The sequence below is a fragment of the Sapajus apella genome, unplaced genomic scaffold, assembly GCF_009761245.1.
Source record: "Sapajus apella isolate SASKATOON/1434 unplaced genomic scaffold, GSC_monkey_1.0 scaffold19, whole genome shotgun sequence".
In the NCBI taxonomy this organism is placed as follows: Eukaryota; Metazoa; Chordata; class Mammalia; order Primates; family Cebidae; genus Sapajus; species Sapajus apella.
The window spans coordinates 683,958-699,022 of record NW_022436959.1 but is presented as its reverse complement, the minus strand read 5'-3'; the positions used below and the strand labels follow the sequence as shown (position 1 = coordinate 699,022).

The 15,065-nt window shown below is 43.2% G+C and overlaps 1 protein-coding gene and 1 long non-coding RNA gene across 8 annotated transcripts in view; one reads left to right on the top strand and one right to left on the bottom strand.

The window, feature by feature from the left end:
- Positions 1-2,054, bottom strand: part of ELMO1 (engulfment and cell motility 1) — a 569,594-nt gene extending 567,540 nt beyond the window's left edge. For 4 of the 7 annotated variants that reach the window (XR_004271412.1, XR_004271414.1, XM_032286643.1 and 1 more), the window contains exon 1: positions 1,403-1,524. The gene's annotated coding sequence lies outside the window, so the exon portion shown is untranslated. Of the gene's footprint in view, positions 1-1,402 lie in introns of all 7 variants that reach the window. The other 3 variants (XM_032286647.1, XM_032286644.1, XM_032286646.1) reach the window with 3 other exon arrangements.
- A 3,944-nt stretch (positions 2,055-5,998) lies between these two features.
- LOC116557334 lies at positions 5,999-14,685 on the top strand. Its single transcript, XR_004271469.1, has 4 exons — positions 5,999-6,830; positions 8,104-8,341; positions 8,584-8,820; positions 13,881-14,685. It is a non-coding gene; the product is annotated as an uncharacterized LOC116557334 (long non-coding RNA).
- The last annotated feature ends 380 nt before the right edge of the window (positions 14,686-15,065 follow it).

The window sequence follows — 15,065 nt, the reverse complement described above, 5'->3', positions numbered from 1 at the left end:
CTCACCGCAACCTCCGCCTCCTGGGTTCAGGCAATTCTCCTGCCTCAACCTCCTCAGTAGCTGGGATTACAGGCACGCGCCACCATGCCCAGCTAATGTTTTTGTATTTTTAGTAAAGACGGGGTGTCACCATGTTGACCAGGATGGTCTCGATCTCTTGACCTCGTGATCCACCCGCCTCGGCCTCCCAAAGTGCTGGGATTACAGGCTTGAGCCACCGCGCCCGGCCTTGTCCTTTAAGTTAAGGTAGGTCCCGCCCCTCCTCCAACTTCAAATGGCCCCCCAGGCTGGAGAGGGTCACTGGGCGGGGAGTTCCTGGCTGTGCGGTCACACACACACACACCCCGACACACACACACACACACACACACACACACCCCGAGACACACACACACCCCGAGACACACACACACCCCGAGACACACACACACACACACACACACACACACACACACACACACACACGCCGCCTCGCGCGCGCTCGCGGCACAGCACCTACTTCCCAACCCCAACCACACGCACGCACCCCCCCCCCCCCCCCCCCCCCCCACCGGAGTTCTGTATTTCCTCTTCCTCAAAGCGACTCCGGCGATCGCGGTAGCCACTCTGCGCTCGGAATTCCGGGACCCCGGCTTGCCGCCGCCCCCTTCTGTGAAGGCGCGCCCGGTGCGTCCCCTCTCCGAGAGCCGAGATTTCCACGAAGCTCCACAAAGCCCCTCGCCGCCTCTCCCGGTCTCGGCGGGGACCCCGGCGTGTCCCCGGGAGGAGAGTATTTACTAACCAGAGCCCCCGGGTATCCGTGCTGCCCAGACCGCCCTCTCCCGCCCTCCCGGCCCCCCTCCCTCCGGCCCATCACCGCCCCCTCCCACGAGCGCGCTCGCTGGGGGATTCCCTCCCATCCCCGAGTGCAGGAGAAGACGCCGAGTCCGAGCCGCCAGCCGCTTCACTGGCTCTATAGGAATCTTGACTCCAAGATCCCAGCCCCACACATTCCCGCTCCCCAATACCCCCGCGCCAGCGTCGCAACCCTCCGGCGCCCCCCTCCCGCAGACCCCGGTCGAAACGTCTCGCGGGCTCCCGGGCCCGGGCCCTGCGCTTCATCCTCGGGCGCCGCACCTCCAGCGCCCCCTCCCTCCGCTCCCACTCCCACTCCCGCCGCCCCCCGAGCTCAGACTTCCCAACTGCAGAGCGCCCCGACGCGCCCGCAGCCCTCGCCCGGACGCGCCCGCAGCCCTCACCCGGCCGAGAGCGGCGACCCCAGGGAGGAAACAAAAGTGTCTCCGCGGCGCCCGGAGTCCCCCGGAGCAGGACACCTCCTCCCGGCCCCAGTCCCGGTCCCCTCCCCAGCTGTGCTGAGGTCAGCCAGTCGGGGCGCGGCGCCAGCCCAGGAAACTTTACGAACCTGCCGGGGTCTCAGGACAGCGGTGGCAAGGGTTCCTGGAGATCAGAGCTCCGGCGACCCGCGACCACTGGAGGGGAACTGGAGGCTCTGTCGCCCAACGTGGGGCCGCGGCGGCGTGGGTGGCTCTGCCTCTATCCTGTGCCCATCCTCGCCCGCTCCCGCTCGCCCCAGCACACGCACTTACACTCCGGGTCGGCCGGCTGCTGCACCGCCGGCTGCCGCTGCTCTCACTTCCTCTTCCTTCCTCCTGCTGGCCAGAGACACATTTTGCATCTGCAAGGGATCGGGAGATCAGCCGCGAACTCTCCTCCCGAGCGGACGCTGCGGAGTTGCAGCCGCCGCCCCCGGCACCTGCGCCAGGACACTCGTGGTCTGCGCGTTCGCCTTGCGCCTGCACCCTGGTCCCTGCCCACTGCACTTTGCCGGGGGGGGGATACCCACGACTTTTTGAAGTCCCCCTACTTAAAAAGACAGAAATGTCAAACACCATGCATGCCTCAGATCTGCTATAAATAATATGTGTGCAGAGCATGACTTCGATGAGCTCACACGCGGCGTTTGGAGGCACCAATTAACTCCGTCACCCTCATAGCGCCACCTCCGGGAGGCCAAAAGCCAGTAGCATCTCCTTACATCTTTTTTCTTCATTTTTGGCAACCGATTCCGGGTATTAAGGGGAAACTTCGGTGGGCTGTTTGAACGCTACTTTAAGACGTGTTTGTTTTGACGCTGTGCCTCTACCCTTGGACAGTGGCAAAAATAACAAAACGTTTCCTCCGTCTCCGTCGACATCTACGTATTTACTAACCCTGCAATTTAAACTACAAGATATATTTCTAACCAATTAAGCCAGAAACTTCCTAATTTTGCATAACTTTGCATAAGGTAGGACGTTCTACCCCCAATTTGGTATTTGGAATAAATTACTTAATTCATGCAACCTACTTACATCGTTTTCAAAGCAGAAATCAAACACGTTAACTCCCAACCTAGCTGGCAGGAGGGAAGAGATTGCAGGAGAAACACCTGTCCTCACCCAATTCAGAAATACCTACATTGGCAAAGGAGATAAGTTGGGGGCAGGGAGGCATCAGAATCAAAGCGGAATGCTAAGCTCCTTTCTAAGATCCTCCCCCTCAAGAGCCACTGGCAACTGTTGAGCACTGAAATGTGGCTAGCCCTGAGGTATTCTGTAAGTGTAAAACAGACATACAATTTCTTATTTTTAAAAATGAATGTAAACTAACTTGTTAATTATGTTTGTATTGATTACATTATTGCAATACATGAGGTAGTTTGATGTAATAAGTCACTTGGGTTCATCATGTATTGGGTTAAGATATAAGCATATGTAAGATTAATTTCACCAGTTTCTTTTTACGTTCTCTGATGTGGCTACTAGAAAATGTAAGGTTACACATAAACTCTCATTAGTGGCTCATATTATGTTTCTAATGAACTAACTAACTCCTTATTATATGCATGACTCTGGGAGGCAGTATTAGTATCAAAAGTGCCTGGGTCCAGATGGCTATAAGTCAGTAACTAAAGCAGGGTGATTGCAGGAAAGTAACTTCTGTATTTCCTCATCTATAAAACAGTAATGATGTAATAACAAAAGTCAACAGCACAACTATTAAATGAGGTAATTTAATAAGCAGTCAGTAAATGGAGCCTTTACTAACGATGCTCTCAGACGCTTGTAGTGATAAGTATGAATTTGATCTACAACCTTGTAGCTAAGGCATGTAGACCTTAACTTCAGCGCATGTGTGGTGAGCACTCAGCAAACACTAGCTGTCATAATTGTTCATTCCTTGCACAGCAATTATGCAAAACCACTTCCCTGTAACCTTTGGTCCCAGGTCTGCACATCTTTACTTCATGAGGTAGTCTTTCAGATCTTTGAAGATGGCCTTCAAATTCTACTTAAACACTCTCTTTTGAGGATTAATCATTCTCAATTACTCTGACCCTTCTTCATGTGATATGGCTTCAAATCTCTCTCATCTGAGCCATCTTATTCCGGAAGGGTATCGTCTCTGCCCTTAAAAAATAATAAGTAATTGTCCTATAGATTAATTACCTAATTAACCATTAGCAAACACAATACAGTCTGAGATCTTCTCTCTCTCTCTCTCTCTCTCTCTCTCTCTCTCTCTCTCTCTCTCTCTCTCTCCCCCTCCTCTTTCTTTCTCTCTCTGTCTCTCTTTTCTCAAATACATCTCAATGTTGATAGAAGTGCAAAAGGAAGACTGGAAATTCTTTATGGTGTTACAGTTAGGCCATGTCTATGAACATGGAGTTGATCTTTGGAACTAAATTCCCTCATCCACTTTCTCTAATCCCTTAGGATTTGACTCAGGCATCCACTATCTCCCCATATCGACAGATTACATAAAAAATACAAAGATGCCAGATGACATCCCGCTAAGGAGCTCCCTCTGCTAAGCTGGGAGAATAGCATTCTTTGGTTCACTGGTTATTAATAACCCACTTAACAGTGCAATTGTCAAACTTCAATTTTCTGTTCTATTCATAAAGACATCTTAGAAGTATTGTCAAGTGTTTTAAAGGAACCCGCCTTCCCCCTGGGCTCTGCTGGTGGTCAGCAGTGGATGCAATAGAGTGGAATATACAGTGGTGTCATGTATGTGGGCTGCATCTTTGGACCTGGTTGTTGAGTATAATCCTAGCATTACCATCTACTGGCTGCATTACCCTTAACTCCTGAGACTGAAACCATACCTACCAGATACGGTTGAATGAAGATTAAATGAGTTAATTCATGAAAAATTCTTAGAACGGGGCCTGACACATACATCGAAACATGCATTGAATGTTAGTTATTGTTATCTATAACAGGTCTTCAATGGACAAGTCATATTAACAGATTCAAAAAACAGAGGAGCAACATCCACTCCCTCTTTTAACATGTCTGTCTCCACCCATAATGGAGAGAAAGAGTGGTTACCACTGTCCCTTCTCAGCTCCTGGTCACAGCTTGGGCCATTCAATCACTAGGTCATGCTTTAGCAGAGAGGAGCACCATTTTATAACAAGGAACAGAATCCAAGTGCAGTCCCTTGACTTGCACTTCCGGTAAGCCAACCTGGGCAACAGTCTTTGTGCAGATAGGTCAGCCTTATCCACTTCTCAAGTGGCTAGGGAGATGGATTCAGGATCTCCTCTGTAGAACCATCCATCTTGGCTTCAGGCTAAGTGGAGGAAAAGAGAACAGGGTAGGGACAGATGGCTGGAAAATCAAAATCACTTAAGCCTCAAGTCTAAGCTTCATTCCCCCACAGTGTTTTTATAAGAAAGCTTTGCATTGTTAATGGATAGAGAGGTATTTGGGGCAGTTTCTCAGATTTAAATACTTTGATCTTGTGTTTCTCCTATCTTTGTCTTTCCTTGTGTGTACAAAACTCCAAAATAGGAGGATTGAGACTCTATCAAAGTGTCACCATGCAAAGTGTCACCATGAAATCCCCAACTGCAATAATGGTCTGTCGTATTTTTAATCAATGACGACTCAGGTTGATCACCTCCTTCCTAAGTGCTCATAATTATTAATTTATATATATTTTTAACTTTATTGGATTCTAAATGGGCCCTGTGCCTTTAATAATACATTTAGTAATTTGCTTCAAATTTCTGCTCCTAATCAGCACCAAATTCCTTGATCTATAGTTTGACAAATCGATTCCCTTTTCTTGTGTTAGAATCAGGCTCATGCTGGTTTGCCTCCAGTCTTCAAACAGCTCTAGGGGCATAGACAGTTGCCTCAGCTCCAGGAAGCCACTGTACCAGGGATAATGAGATCTGGGCAGCAGGCAGACACCTGTAATTTAGAGCCACCAGGGTCAGCCCTGGAACAAGCAGAATGACACAGAGGGCTGCTGTGAGAGGGCATTCTTTCACTTGATCATTCACTAATTCAACGTGCACTGAATACCTTAAATGTGAGTTTAAAAGGGAGAAAGGAAGAGTACAATGATGAACAAGAGAAACATGGCTTGCCCCCTTTTGGCACTTCCATTCTAGCTCAGAAGACAGATTTTAAATGGCCATAAAAACAAGTGAGGAGTATAATATTGGGAGAAGGACAGAAGATTGAAGAACTATATGGAGACAGCGATGCTAACATCATCTGTAAGTCAGGAAAAGCCTCCTGGGGAAGTTCTGTTGATTTGAGACCTGAAGGGTGAGTGAGGAGGTGTTATCCAGGACAGAAAAAAGAAATGAAGTGGGTTGGTAATGAGGAAGGATTCTAAGCAGAAACAGTTAACGTATGAAGGTCCACAGCAAGCTTGTCCAACCCATGACCCACAGGTCGCATGTGGCCCAGGATGGCTTTGAATGTAGTCCAACACAAAATTGTGAACTTTCTTAAAATGTTATGAGCACAGACAATTCTTCTTCTTCCAGCGTGGCCCAGGGAAGCCAAACAATTGGACAACCGTGGAGAAATTACAGTGTGGGAGGAAACTTAAAAAGTCTACTTGGCTGAAGTCTGAGAGTATCAAAATTAAATCTATGAGCAGTGGGCAAAAGCCAATATTTGGAAGCCCTTGAGAGTCACATCACAGAATTTGGATATATTAAGAATGATGGAGAGGCCTAATAAGCTTTGGATTTGCTTTGTTTTCCACTGAAATGTTTTAAGCAACTTATTGTTGTGGTCAGCTGTTGTGTTAAAGGTCATCCTACTAAATACTGAATGAATTAATGGGGAGACAAAAATGCATGTGGGAAGAATAGTGCCTTAGTCTGCTCATTCTGCCATAACAGAATTCCATGAACTGGGTGGCTTAAACAGCAGAAATTTATTTTCTAATACTTCTGAAGGCTGGAAGTCTGAGGTCAGAGTGCTGGCATGGTTGACTTCTGGTGAGGGCTCACTTCCTGGCCTGCAGACTGCTGCCTTCTTACTATGTCCTTACATGGCATAAAGAGAAAGAGAGAGCTTTCAGGTATCTCTTATAATGGCACTAATCCCAGTAGGAGGTCACCACCCTCAAGGCCTCATCTCAACCTAATTACTTCTCAAAGCCCCATCTGCATATACCATCACCATGGGAGTGAGGGCTTCAACATGTGAATTTTGGGGGAGAACAAGCATTCAGTTCATAACCAACAGATACGAAATTATTGCATTGAGGTCAGAGATGAAGGGAGCCTAAGTCATGCATTGACTGAGAGGCTGAGGAGCACTAGAGGAATTCAAGTGTTAGTTATGTGTGCGGTAGAGAGCACGTAGAACCAAGGTTCACCCTAGCTGGGGAAGCTCTCAAACTAGCAATTTGCTTTTGTCTTCCTGCTCAACCAAACACTAAACTTGCTGACTTTCTTGCAGCCTAGCGTCCAACACAGTATCACCTACAACAGTTACCCCCAGGTCAAGGAGAGACTCAAGATCTAAAAGGTATGAGTCCACCCTTGTTTGACATTCTGTGACACTATTACCTTACATTCATCTCCAATGTGTCCCCATGTCTTAATCATTATATTATTGTCCATTGGTGAAGAACATCCACCCACAAATGCAAAATTTATTCTCTGCACCAGTATCCCTTTGCTTCAGCCATTCCACCTTACTTATAAACAAAAATATATCTCCATGGACTTCTAAGTCACCTATTAACCGGATGTGTCCTCCTGGTTAGAGTTTTGCTGGGTAGATTTATCAAGACTTTTTAGATCTATATCCATTGTCTACCACCCAGTGCCTAAAGATCAACACAAAGAAATAGTATTAATCAGTATCTCAAGGAATGCCTCCAATATTACAATAAATCCTGATAGAAGATTGACTCAACAGTCTGATGAGAGCAAAATTTACAGAATATTTAAATGCCCATGCTTTGAAGTCTACAGATGTGAAAATCCTAGCTCTACTTCTTAATATCCAGGTGACTTTGGACAAATTATTGTATTTTTCTCTGAGCCTACAAAACAGGGATGTTAGGATAATGATACTTCTCTCAGACAGGGCCTAGCATGACTGAATGCTCAATAAACGGAGTCAACATGAATGCTAACCACTATGCACTTGTAATGGTTATTAATCGATTGCATGACAGGTCAAAGTATCAATATTCTTTACTTCATCTTCAAAATGTTTTAAATAAATATCTGTCCACTTACTATTATTAATAAAGACTATTAGTAAATATTTACTAATTTATAGCTACATAATAAATATATACATTCACAGTCCTAGTTAGTCCTTAGAGGTCAACACAATCAGTTTCTTCTTTTTTGAATTTTTTGGTAATTCATGCCATGCTTCTAACTGTTGATACTATTTTGTTTGATCAACTTCAGACAGTACCTATTAACTCCCTCCTCTGAAAGATTTTTATAACTTTTGTTTACTTAACTCTCTTTCCTAATTCTTCTATTATTTCTTTGATTGTATAATAGTATTCTGTTTTTTTATCGATAATTTTTTTATCTCCTGAGCCTTCCAATATTCTCATTCATGTCATTTAACTTTTCTCTCATTGTTTCTATTCCTATGAGTCTTTGTACTGCCCTCTGGGACAATCTTCTGGCTCTGTCTTCCAATTCATTAATTCAGTCTTTAGCCTCATCTGCTATTTCTATTTATATAGTTTAGTGGCTTTTACATTTTTGATAATCATAATTTAAATTTCTCAATTTTCTCATTGACACTTTTTTCTAATTACCTCTAGTGGGCACTGTGTGCATACCCCCACATTCCAGGACCAAGGTGCTCCAGTTGTCCAATCTCACAACTGATGGCTGATGCCTGAATACAGCTTCAGAGCTCTCCATGAAGTTGTCTGAGGCCTCTGTTTAGACTACATTGCATCATCTCAACTTCTTCCTCTGCTCAGCCCTGCTTACCTCAAGTATGGATCTCAAGCATACTCCAAAGTCACCCTCCAGTATGCTAACCTCAGTCTCAGAGTATGTGTCCTGGACAACCTGACCTAAGACATCAGTTGCTTTTGTTTTATGGATATAATACCCTCTCTCATTGCTGTAAAGATATTAATATTTCTTTCTAATTCTTTTTTAAAATTTACTCTATTATCTCTACTTCCCTAGGTTATAGTTACTCAGTTTAAGTTGGATGTCACCTTGATTGCATGCTGAACTTTGCTAATGTGATTCTCTGTTCATCTGCCAGCTGTTTATATTTTCTGTAGCTTGCAACTGGTGATCCTGGAGGAGAAGAAATGGGCTGCCAGGTGGAGATGCTGGTAGTGTGTGGTAATACCCTCCCTCCAAGAGATGAGAGGATACCTGGAGCCCCTCCTTTTCCCCTCAGGGAGATGAGAGGATACCTGGAGCCCCTCCTTTTCCCCTCTGGGAGATGAGAGGGTACCTGGAGCCCCTCCTTTCAGCCCAGTTGCTCACATTCACTGCTCTATGGGGAAGGAAGGGTAAGGCTGTGAGCTCCTTACCCCAAAGTGGTGGTTGGGGCAGAGAAGAGAGAGTAGTCCCACAATTAATCAGCGCACTTAGACACTCTCCTGTCTTTGTGTGTGTTTATGCCAGACTCAGAGCACCCTTGAACCAAATGGCTTCTACCTTTGTGGTAGTAATTTTCAGCTTAGATTTGGGGTTGTGGTTTCCTTCCATTTTAATCTCCTCAGTCTCCGGTCTAGCGCTACAGCATTAAACCTGTCACCTTTGAGGAAAAATGTATCAAGAGTGAAGATGAGATTCTCTCTTTGACATTCTCTCAGTTGTCCCAAATTTTGGTATATTTCAATATATTTTATGGAGACACCATGTCTTTGTGTTTTGCTCTCCTTGGATTTTAAATTGCTGAAACACATTGAAGTCTTCCATGTTGTTAAAAATGAAATCCACTTTCTGCTGGGTGCAGTGGCTCACACCTGTAATCCCAGCACTTTGGGAGGCTGAGGAGAGTGGATCACTTGAGGTTAGGAGTTCAAGACCAGCCTGGCCAACATGATGAAACCCTGTCTCTATTAAAAATACAAAAAATCAGCTGGGCGTGGTGGTGGGCGCCTGTAATCCCAGCTACACAGGAGGCTGAGGCAGGAGAATTGCTTGAACCGGGGAGGTGGAGATTGCAGTGAGCCGGGATTGTGCCATTGCACTCCAGCCTAGGGGACAAGAGCTAAACTCTGCCTCAGAAAAAAAAAAAAAAAAAAAAAAAAAATCCACTTTCCTCTTGAAATTATCTTTCATTTGTAAGGATTATACCCCTTCTCCTGAGGTCCAGCCATGCCCTTTGGCTCTGCTATGAATAGTGTTGCATAATTACAATGCTATAATCTCTGTTTTTCAGTTTTTGAATAAACCTATAAACTTTAATTACAGTGTCAAGACAGAAGGTTGAAAAATGTAAATGTAGTAAACATCCACTATGTAAAAGTAATATTACGTTTGGAAATCTAGAGTTCTTATGGTGCATATTGTCCCTTCCACTAGCCCCAAACCCCTCAAAAAAAAAAAAAAAAAGATATAAAAAGAAGACTCCATAGCCATACTAGAAAAAGGAAGAAAGGAAAAAAAAGGAAAGGGAAAAAAATGAAGAAAGGGAGGAAGAAAGACATCAGAAGTTTTGGAAAACAGATTTTCTGTCCCAATTTGGCTCACTTTGCTGCTGTTTGCCAAGGTTTTCTCATTATTCTCTGGTCACTTCTGCTGTTTCTTGAATACCTTGTCTGCTGCTTTCAAAGTCTTCTTTCTCCTCTGAAGTACATAAGTATCTTATTATTGTTTTCCACAAAGTATAAGTGGAAGATAAACTTTTCTGAGAAGCTGCATGTTAGAAAACATCTTTGTTTTGCATTTACATTTGATTGATATTTTATTTAATTATTGGGTCATAAATATCAAAATGATTTTCATCAGAATTACTAAAAAACATTGTTCCTGTCTTCTAACTGTTAAGAGATCTGAGACCAAGGTGATCTTCTTTTGTGGAATGCCTCGTGTGTGTGCGTGCGTGTGTGTGTGTGTGTATGTGTGCACACGCCTATGTTATATGTTCTCATTTCTAGAAGCATTTAGAAACTTGTCTTTATTCTTGCCATTCTGAACTGTTATCAGGATGGAGATGGGTATGGATATTTTGTCATTTTTTCCCAGTTGACACTACTTAGGCAGTTTCAATCTAAATACTTATCTCTCTTCAGCCTGAGGAATATTTTTCTCATATATTTTTTAAAATTTCCACCCTATTTTCTGTAATCTCCTTCCTAGAAGTTCTATTTGTCAGTGTTAGACCTTTTGTATCAACTGTTTTTATCTCCTACCTTTTTCTTTTTTTTTTTTTCACAGTTCTGTTTTGGAAGTTGTCTTTGACTTTATCCTCTGACCCTTATATTGAATTCTTTTAGGATCAGTCATCACGTGTTTTAGTGCTTCTAATTATTCCTTTTTTTATGGCAACGCATTTCTCTTTTAAGGACATAAAATTTTCTCAAATCTCTTATGACATTTTGATTAAAAGTTATTGGGTTTTCTTTTTAAAATTATCTGTTTCCTGAATTGTCTGTTTAGCTGGGATCCATTTTTTTTTTCTGTTTGTTAGCCTTGATTCTTATCTCAGGCAATGACGGTTTTTTCTGATAGTTTAGTAATCATTAGTTTATGTTTGCTAATATTTGTATCTGTGAACACAGATGATGTATGTGTGGCTGTTTTCAGCTGTTATGAAATTTCATTTCCCCAGCAGCTCTCTCCCCAGACTGTGAGGACCGCCTTTGAGCCCTGTGGATAGAGGATAAGGGCAGTTCTGTCTTTAGGGTGTCCAAACACAGAGCTGGCAGGCATGCTGTCATTCCCTCAGTTAACCGCTCCCAGTCTTGGAGATGTCAATTACAAACTTGCAGCCCCAGACTTTTTTAGGCAAATCTTCCACCTCTGCAGACAGCAGCTCTTCACTTGCTACTCAGTGGTAAAGAGTATGGCTGCTGGTCACGTTCTAAATATGGATGGAATCCACTGGGCCAGCTTTTGCATACCCTGTTCCTGTCACTGCAGTCCTTGATGATTGCTCCACAGTCCGTTCTTGCTCCCAACGCTTACAGGCTCTGAGCTTGAAGCTGGCATGGGGTCTCCTGGACAGATTTGCTGCTACATCTTTACAGCAGCCTTCTGTGTTTCTTCCAAGTAACAGCTCTCTCCACTCGGGTTGACACTCACTAAAATCCCATCTGCTCTCTAAACTACACAAACTCCTCAGAGCTCTAGACTGTGGTCCTGCCTTTCTGTTCTCCCTGGGCTTCCTATTGATCTCCTCTGTCTGTCTGTTTTGTTATTTCAATGGGATTTCTGGAAGCAAATGGGAAAACAGAGATGCTCAGGCCACCATCTTCAACCCAAACCTTCCTTAATTTTCTAAAGCACTTGAACCTAACTTGGCATCCACTTGCTGAGTTGACTGCAGATCCAATCTCGGTCAATTTTATGAGTTTATCACCCTTTCTATGATTATAGGAGTGAACTGGACTGTTTATAGGTGACCCCCCCCAAAGAAATCTCTTTGTTCTGGGCCTTATGACGATAGACCCCCCATGTTGAGAGTAGACACTGCTCACTCTCAGCCACAGGTGGCTATGGGGGCCTTGCTTGTTGTGGTTACCAAAGCCCTGGTGCCTCCATGCAGACACGCCTTCTCCCTCCATATGGACAGCACAGCTTACCTGGATTTTTCAAAATGTCAATTTCATGAAGATTTCTAAATGAAAGGACAGTAAACCAGAAGTGAAAACACAAATCCAGAGTAAAGAAATGAAAGACATCAATTCACACATAAAGAATGCATTGAATAAGTCTTGATTAGAATCTGATTCTAGGGGAGAAACCTATAAATATGTTAGTTGTGTCAGTTGGAAAAAATATTCATTGGAGATTATATGATACTAGAGAATTAGTCTTACTTTCTTAGATATAAAAATTATACTATGCTTATGGAAGGGAATTTTCCAATATTAGTATCTAAATCAAATTTGGCAAAATGTTAACAATTCTTGAACTCCTAAAGGAGGGTACACAGGTATTCTCTGAAGTATTCTTTTAACTTTTCTGTATATTTTAAATTTTTGTTAATAAAGCATTGAAGTCAAAATTGTGCTCATTTGAGGGAGCAGTTCTGAGTTATTTCATCAAAAGGCACCTGGGACTTGAGGTTTGCCTACAGTGGCTAGCTGATGCAGAATGCATGGGCCAATTACATTGAATTAATAGATTTTTCTGTAAGCTGCTCTCTCTGAGCCTCAGAATCTTGTCTACTGGAATGAATTGGGACCTACCACATTTTTGGGGGAGGGATAAGTTACAAGAATATTTGAAGGATTGTCTTTTATGTGAGATTTTATAAGGACAACAAAAAGATGAATTGAAAATGAATGAATTCTTATGTTGAATAAAAACTTATGTCTTTGTTTAGTTAACTTATGCTTAATTCTATTTTATAAATGCTACCTACAGGCTGGAGTGCAGTGGCTCAATCACAGCTCACAACAGCCTCAACCTCCTGGGATCAAACAATCCTCTCAGAATAGCTAGGACTAGAGGTGTGTGCCACCATGTCCAGCTAATTTCTGTATTTTTTTTTTATTATAGGGGCAGGGTTGGTCTCTAAATCCAGGCTGATCTCAAACTCCTGGGTTCAAGCAATCCTCCCACCTCAGCCTCCCAAAGTGCTGGGATTACAGGTGTGAGCCCCACTGCCTGGCTGAGGCACTGGTCTTAACCTCCATTTTTTTTTTTTCTCATTAAGCAATTGGTCTAAGAGTCTGTTTGGAGTTTCTTCTTTAGTTATCCATGTTCTAACTTGTTTATTAGCTCCTTTGTATGTTCTACAGCATTAAGAGGTTAAACACTCCCTTCTTTTGATCTACCAATGGATTGCCATCACTATTACTAATATTTTGTAAGGTCCAGGTGTATCCTCTTACAGAGTGTCTTACACTTTGGATTTGTCTGGGTTTTTCCTATAATGTCATTGTATTTACTCTGCTGTCCTTTGCATTTCCATAAAAACTATGTCTGATGAGGCTTAGGCTGAATCTTTTTGGCAAGAGCACTTCATGGGTGATATGAATACTTTACATTGTATCACATCAATATCAGATACATCACATCCTTGTAAATCTGTCCCACCATAATGGTGCTAACTTTAAACACTTGGTAATGTTGTTACCACTTATGAGAACTTTCCAGTGAAAAGGTACATTTTTCACTTACAAACAGTAAACAATTTATGGAGGGATACTTTACACTGTGCCAATTATCCTATTCTGGAACCACATTTTACCCAGTAATTTTAGCATCTACTGATAATTCTCCCCAGTGGCACTTTTCTTCCAGCTTTCTTCCCAGTTACTTTGGTTTATTTCCCCAGCTCTGACTTACAGGAACGATATCTCACTTCACGGCTACCTCCAGGTTCCCTGGAACTGGTGTTCAGTCCTACTCCCAGCTAGCTTTGGACTTACCTTCTTTTGTTCTCTTTCAGACTCAACTCATGTTTCCAGTCCTACTGTCTTCATTGTTTTTGCTCCAGTTTCTCCTTATATATGACTCAGGTTAGTACTGTCTCCTTAGGCATGACAGGGATTTGGGCATACATATTGTGCTAAAAGAGCTTATTTCTACCAGGGCATGCTATTTACTGTATCAACACTAATACTTTTTGAAGGTATAGAGAGGGCTCCAAGCAGTGGAAAATGTCACACTGTATTTTTTCACAGAAGTGTCCAAAGAAAAATAAGAAAATTGTTCCTTATTTGTTTTCTGCTAGTAGAAGTAATTTTGTGTCTTGCCAATTTGTGGAACCAGATAGAGAATTTTCCTGTCAAAGACCTCTCCTGCCATCTCAGTGCTCTTTCCTTCTGTGTTTTCTGGGCTAAGTTCTCCTGCAAGCTCAAAGAGGAACATTGCACATGGCTGTGTAAAGATGACAAACCAGGAAGGAGGGCTTCACATATTACATACTTGACATCAAATAGGTCACGCCCCTGGTGTTATATCGATCCAGTCAGCTTTCTGCTGTTTGAAGCTTTCATTGGTTTCTTCTAAGTTTCCTCTATTTTCACTTTTGGGCTTCATTAGTCTTCCATCCCTTGGTTCCTTAAGCCTCTATAACTCTTACTTTAAATTTTTTCTATCCTCTATAAACAACTTTTATTCCACCAGTTCCTTGTTTTCTGAGAAAGTAAGGCCCTTCTGTTCTAAGCAACAGAATTTCCTCACATTTAGAGTTCAGAAATGTTCTCTTCTTTCTTTCTTTCTTTCTTTCTTTCTTTCTTTCTTTCTTTCTTTCTTTCTTTCTTTCTTTCTTTCTTTTCTTTCTCTTTCTTTCTCTCTCTCTCTTTCCTTCCTTCCTTCCTTCCCTCCTTCCTTCCTTTCTTTCTTTCCCTCTCCCTCTTTCTTTCTTTTTCTTTCTTTCCTCTCTCTCTTTTTTTTTTCTTTCTTTCACAGGGTCTCACCCTGTTTCCAGGCTGGAGTACAATGGCACCATTTCAGCTCACTGCAACCACTGCCTCCCAGGTTCAAGTGATTCTCATGCCTCAGCCTCCCGAGTAGTTGGGATTACAGGGCTTACTGCCATGCCTGGCTAATTTTTGTAATTTAAGTACAGACAGAGTTTTGCCATTTTGGCCAGGCTGATCTCGAACTTCTGACTTTGGCCTTATAAAAA